Below are 7,377 nucleotides of genomic sequence, written 5' to 3' on the forward strand. Positions count from 1 at the left end.
TCTTTTCCATTCTATCTTTTCCCTCTATTTCTTTGCATTGTTCACTTAAGGGGGTTTTCTTATCACTCCTTGCTATTCTCTTTAACTCAGCATTCAGTTGGGCATATCTTTCCCTTTCTCCTTTGCCTTTCACTCCTCTTCTTTTCTCAGCTATTTGTAAGGCCTCCTGAGACAACCACTTTGCCTGCTTGAATTTCTTTTTCTTTGGAATGGTTTTGGTCACTGCCTCTTGTACTGTGTTACAGACCTCTGTCCATAGTCTTCAGACACTGTCTAGCATATCTAATCCCATGAGTCTATTCACCACCTCCACTGTATAATCATAAGGGATTTGATATAAGTCATATCTGAACAGCCTGGTGGTTTTCCGCACTTTCTTCAATTTAAGCCTGAATTTTGCAATATGCAGTTCATGTTCTGAGGCACAGTCAGCTCCAGGTTTTGTTTTTCTGACTGCAATGATGATTCTCCGTTTTCAGCTGCAACGAATACAATCAATTTGATTTTGGTCTTGATCATCTGGGGACATTCATGTGTGGAGTTGTCTGTTCTGTTTTTGGAAGAGTGTGTCTGCTGTAACCAGTGTGTTCTCATGACAAAATATCTTAGCCTTCGCCCTGCTTCACTCTGTATTTCAAGGCCACACTTTCCTGTTACTCCAGGTATCTCTTGACTTCCTACTATTGCATTCCAATTCTCTATGATAAAAAAGAACATCTTTCTTTCATTTTAGTTCTAGAAGGAGTTGTAGGTCTTCATAGAACAGTTCAACTTCAGCTTCTTTGGCATTAGTGGTTAGGGAATAGACTTGAGTTACTGTGATATTGAATGGTTTGTCTTGGAAATGAACAGAGATCATTCTGTTGTTTTTGAGATTGCACACAATTACTGCATTTCAGACTCTTTTATTGACTCAGAGGGCTACTCCATTCCTTCTAAGGGATTCTTGGCCACAGTAGTAGATGTAACAATCATCTGAATTAAATTTGCCTGTTTCTGTCCATTTAAATTCACTAATTCCTAAGGTGTCAACATTCACTCTTGCAGTCTCCTGCTTGACCACATCCAATTTACCTTGATTCATGGACCTACTATTTCAGGTTCCAGTGTAATATTGTTCTTTACAGCATCAAAATTTACTTTCACCACCAGACACAAACACAGCTGGGCATTGTTTCTGCTTTGGCCCAGCCTCTTTATTTTTCCTGGATCTGTTTCTCCTCTCTTTCCCAGTAGCATATTGGATACTTACTGACCTGTGGGGCTCATTATTCAGTGTCATATCTTTTTTCCTTTTCATACTATTCATGGGATTCTTGACTCAAGAACACTGGAGTAGTTTGCCATTCTTCATTCCTTTCTCCAGTGGACCACATCCCTGTTTCAGTCCTGGAATCAGCTAAAAGGCCACAGTTCATTTTAATAGATAATGGATTTTAGAAACCAAGATTTGAGTTCCTTACTTATTCTCATTGCTAGTTGTAGGTCATTGGTTATAAGCCCTCTTAGTTAACAGAGCTAGGATAGCATGAGCATGTATGTATGCATATACATACCAATACCAATATTTAAAAGCATTTTTGTATCTCCCTACTTCTAAATTTATTAAAACCCATAAATGCATACTAATAACTTAATATACCTACCTGCAATACATTCTGCTTTCTTCCAAAGTTGCTCAGCTATTAAGTAAAAGAACTTGAACTTGATTTCAGAATTTCCCTGATTCTTATTCTTCAGTCAGTTGTACTAACTGAATGTCCCTTATCACTATTCATTCTTTCTGAAGGTTAAGTAATGATTAAAACAAATGTTACTTTTTTGTTATATCTGACAGAAGATTGCAGTAGATGTTGCTTTCTAAGTCTTAAAAAAAAATGGCTTTTGATACTTTTTAAAAAAAATTTGCTTCTTGGCCTTGAGAGGCACGGTTACCAGGTTCAGAAATGAAGTCACTCTGTAGTCTACTTTTAGCAAATCTGAAGGGAGAGCACCCCTTTCATACATTAATTTGATAACTTGCCTCACTTTTTGTAGAGCAAATATGTTCTACTATAAAAAAGTGAACCATATAACTCAGATAAATACACATTGAATTACTGTTCCTGTTTTTATTTCATCTGCAACACACCAGAAGTTTTTCACACCTGTCTCAATAAACTTTCACTGATATAGTTGAATAAAGCAGCATCTGTGGCTTTCTAGTTCTTTAAATCCTGGAAAGCCTGAAAATCAGGAGTGAGCACAGAATAACATTCACCATAGTTTTTCTGCAACACATGCAAATTATTTTTAGAACTTCCAGAGATTTTCTAAGACTTCTTGATTCCTTCCTTTGATATTGCTCTAATCATTCAAGTGATAAATAGAAGTCAGTATTTAAATTCAGATTTCAGAAGCCTTCTGTGGCTACTAGCCTCATTTGCTTAGAAGCCTGTTCCTAGAGTGTATTTGAGTATTTGATTGCAACACTGGCCCAGTCTTCTAAGGGGATTCTGGGGAAATAGAGACTATGAGAAAATTCAAGTAGAAATTGATTAAAAAAGTTGTTAAAGGAAGAAACCAACAATTTTTTTTTTCCTTTTCAGCTCAGAAGCTAAAACACTGTATGAAAACCGTTACCACTACCACATAAGCAACAGAGAGAACAATTATTCTTATATTTCTAATATTAGATATCAAAAATATGGACATTCTTTGTTTTGATCAAAGTTCATGGGATCAAAATATCAATAGCTCTTCCTTTTAACATTAATTTACTTACTGTATAAAATGACACTGTGAAAATATAAGCCAAAATAATTTATGCTTTAGTAGTTTTTGTTTCTGTAATTAAAAGCCTGCAAAATAAATCACCCCTTTTGAATACTAATTTGTTTCCTTTTTTTCTCCTCTGATGGACATTTTAAAGTTATTTTAAAGAAATCTGATTTTAAAAATAAGAACTGTTTCTGAATACACACAGGAGTTAGAGATCAGTATATATTGTCCTTAACTGGCTGCTAGAAATATTCTGCTCTTCTATATAATGTATTATTTTTCCTTAAAAAAAATGTTTTTACCTCAGGCAGTTGATATGGTTAGAGAAGATAGAGCCTTGAAAAAATTTCACTAGCATGCATTAATAGTAGTGTTTAATTTGTAAATATAACTCACATAAGTGGTCTTGAAATGGTTAAATTGAGAAACTCCAGAAAGAAAGAAGGGGAAAACATCTGATTGTGAGACACAAAAATGTACCAAACGATGGTTTTCGTATGGAGAAGAGTCTTGGTTGACAAACACCACCATTATTTTCTTCCAGTCCTAAAGCACTCTTATATAAACCCTTCCCACCACAATAAGCAACAAACAGAAAAACTATTCTGATAGCTGACTTGCAACAAGCACTTTGCAGAGGTTATGAGTCTGTATTTCAATTATTCCATGGAATTGTAGCATAGAAAATAAAACAAAAGAATGATTATAAACATATAGGATATTTATGATTAAACTATATACATTGGCAAGGAAAACGAGAGAAACTAAAAATTCTAAGACCAGGAAAAGACTATTCAGTTACATCTATTGTGGCCAAAAAAAGAACCAAAAAACAGATCAGTAAATGACATAGAAACATAATAATGAAAGGGTGAGCGCCCTCAAGTCGGGATGGAACAGAACAGATCGTTAGCCAGTCTGACTCCTAGACCTGGGTTATCAGGCCTTTCCCATCGGCCTCTCTGCTTGTGAGCTCTTCTGGCTGTATCCGTCTTCACAAGGTGTGGTGTCCACAGTAGATGTGGACATCTACAGATAACACACACACGTGCTCTGGCATCTGAGGTTCTGGAATTCTCTGTGCAAAAAAAAAAGCTGAACCTGTTTCCAGAGCTTGTGTGGGTCTGTCCTTTAGAGAGTAGACCATGCCATCAGGACTCAGGGAGTTACTTTCAGTTGCTGTGCTGGTGAAAGGAGTTTGAATATGTGGTTACTTGAGATTCAGGATCAAGCCAAGGATGGAAAGAGAAACAGGGCAGTCATGGGCCAGGCATGTTGGTTCTACTCCATCTCAGTCTGAGGCTGAAGCCTGAGATTTCTAAATTAAAGCTCAATTTTCAAGTTGCTATGAAGGCCTATGTATCAAGGTAGAGGAGTAGAATGCATTTTATCTTGGCTTAGCTCATAAAAATTAATATGTAAATATTTATTATGTAGGCTTCCCAGGTGGCTCAGTGGTAAAGTATTCACCTGCAACACAATGGATTAGACCCTCTAGAAGATCCCCTAGAGAAGGAAATGGCAACCCACTCCAGTATTCTTACCTGGGAAATCCCATGGCCAGAGGAGCCTGGTGGGCTACAGACCGTGGGGATGCAAAAGAGTCAGACGTGACATAGCGACTCAAAAATAACAATTTTTGGCCTAGGCCCCATAAAAGTTGGGGGAAGGGCATGACTAGCAAAATATGATTTTGTGCTTTATTAATTCACTAGGCTATGGTTTTTCCAGTAGTCATGTATGGATGTGAGAGGTGGACTATAAAGAAAGCTGAGCGCTGAAGAATTGATGCTTTTGAACTGTAGTGTTGGAGAAGACTCTTGAGAGTCCCTTGGACTTCAAGGAGATCCAACCAGTTCATCCTAAAGGAGATCAGTCCTGGGTGTTCATTGGAAGGACTGATGTTGAAGCTGAAACTCCAACACTTTGGCCACCTGAGGTGAAGAGCTGACTCACTTGAAAACACCCTGATGCTGGGAGAGATTGAGGGCAGGAGGAGAAGGGGACGACAGAGGATGAGATGGTTGGATGACATCACTGACTCAATGGACATGAGTTTGGGTGGACTCCGGGAGTTGGTGATGGACAGGGAGGCCTGGCCTGATGCAGTCCATGGGGTCACAAAGAGTCAGACATAACTGAGCGACTAAACTGAAACTGAAAATTCACTACAGAGAAGAGGTACTTTACTTAATATAAAGACAAACTAAAAATCATATATAATCTGGTATACGTGTACATCTTTTTGTTTGGTTTTAAGTGTTTGTTTGATTTATCACTTAAGTAACTTTTTATTAACTTTACATGCTTTCTGGCAGAAAGGGCTTTGTTCAATCTCACCTAATCTTTTTTTCATTATAAAGTCCTTCACCTATTGTTCAATATGGATGCTAGAGCCAAAGAAATTCAAATGTCAAATGCCATCAAAATTCTATGGTCAGGTTATACTAAACAGTGCCCACATATAATGCAGAGATGAATGAGACCCAGTCCTGTGTGACCGTGTCCCACATGAGCCATGAGGAATCAATGTATATTCTTAAGACTGAAATTTTGGAGCTGGAAGTGACTTTGAATAATCTATAATTCAATCCAATAATTTCATTTACAACTTAGAGAACTGAGACCTGGAAAGACATCATTTAACACCAACTGATAACCTCTCCTGCTACCAAAAGAAAAGCAATTTACCTAGCTTAAAAGACAGAAATCACTGACAGTCTTTAAAATGTGATTATTTAAAGTTTTTTGGCTCCATGAAGGTGTCCCAGTTTTGAGGTTGGATGTATATTGATTTTCAAGGTTGCTATCAAAGTGCAGATACCTCTAGGCAACATATAGGCTTATGCATTTTAAGCTAAGCTAGTTGATAGTGGAGATCTTTGAAACTGAACACAAATTAGAAGCCTATTTAGTTTGAAAGGTGGGAAGTACGACTGGTTAAGGAGGTGTGCTGACAGTGAGCTGGAGGAGAGCCAAAAATGCTTTGCCTCCTACATAGTATTGCTTAAGGCCAGTCCTATACGTAGGGAAATGCCGAGTAAAGAAAACGTGGCCCAGCTGTTGAAACTGCTTTGCGGCAAACAGGAAGTGACAAAAATAACTACCTTTTCAACACATGCAGAAGATTTAAATGGTGCACAATAAATTTTTTCTGTCAATTAGATTGCAAACTAGAAAGTCATGGATAACAAGGATGCCTTCGCATGTCACTTCAGGGGACTGTTTAAAAATAGAACACTGTGGGAAAGTCGGAGAAGTATGATCAATACCGTGATTAATGGCGGTAATTTCACACAAACATCTGGGCAATTAAATATGCTCTTTAGAAGGTGTTCTGCCTCGTGACTAGTGCAGGAATGAATGAGTTTCAAATTGAACATCACTGTCAGTATATTAGATAATTCACAGCCAGAAAAGAATTCAAGTTAGAACATTTCCAGCTATCAAATATATAAAAAGTCTTTTATCTAAAAGCAAATATACTCTGGATCACCTATTCAGTCTTTGTTCCTAAAATTAGTTATATAATGACAATTATGCACATACACACGATATTATATCCCCAAATTTAAGTTTGGAATTATGGGAAATGATAGAGCTGCATCACGCATGCTCAGTTGCTAAGTCATGTCCGACTCTTTGTGACCCGGTGGACTGTACCCCACCAGGCTTCTGTGTCCATGGGATTTCCCAGGCTACAATACTGGAGTGAGTTGCCATCTTCTTCTCCAAGAACTCTATCACAAGACCCCTATTCCCAGGAAAGGAAAAATTTCTGTTGACTAAGCAAAGAATAGTCTCAGGAAAGAATTATCCAGAAATGGAAACTGGCTGTGCTTCTAAACCACAGTCAAACATTAAAAATATTTGCAGTGTTTGTAAAATTTAATTCAGTAAGTCTGAGGTGGAATTCAGGAATCTGTATGGCCATTTAACGCCTTGAAAGTTCTTGATCATTAGCTATCTTTGAGAAACACTGCAGTATTGTATTAAAAGACCTATGATATAAAATCAAAATCTAAAATATATGATCCAATAGATGGAACTGTTTTACCCCGAAATAGCTCCAAAATGAACTGTTATATTCACACCTTATCCACATTATCATATAATTGGTCTTTTAAATGAAACCTTGTCATTGTAATAATCCTCTCATTTCAATCATCTTTAGAAACCTGGAATAGAAAAAGACTAGTAAAACACTGATTTCTATAGATTGAAAATAAAAGATTCAAGGACAAGACTGCTAGATTCTCAAAATTTAGTCAGTAATTCACTGGACTCCTATGCAATTCTAATCAGCACATCATATAAGCCCTCTTGGTAAAAATGATACCATTAATGAAAATGTTTTAGGAACTTTGCATCTATCTTAAATACTTGGATATCAGCTGACAATGTTACATCTCATATCTTTCAGGGAAAAAAATGTTCTTATATCTAAGTGTCATGATATTTTATAGCCAGGAAATTCAAACCATAAGTAATGCCATCAGTTATATAGATCGTGATTTTAATTATAAGAAAACATTGCTGTGAAAAGAAACTACTCTGTTTCTAAAAACTGAGGCAATAAAGAAAATCCACTGGCAAATTGATTACTGTGATTCCAGT

This window comes from Bubalus bubalis, chromosome 15 (assembly GCF_019923935.1).
Source record: "Bubalus bubalis isolate 160015118507 breed Murrah chromosome 15, NDDB_SH_1, whole genome shotgun sequence".
Classification (NCBI taxonomy): Eukaryota; Metazoa; Chordata; class Mammalia; order Artiodactyla; family Bovidae; genus Bubalus; species Bubalus bubalis.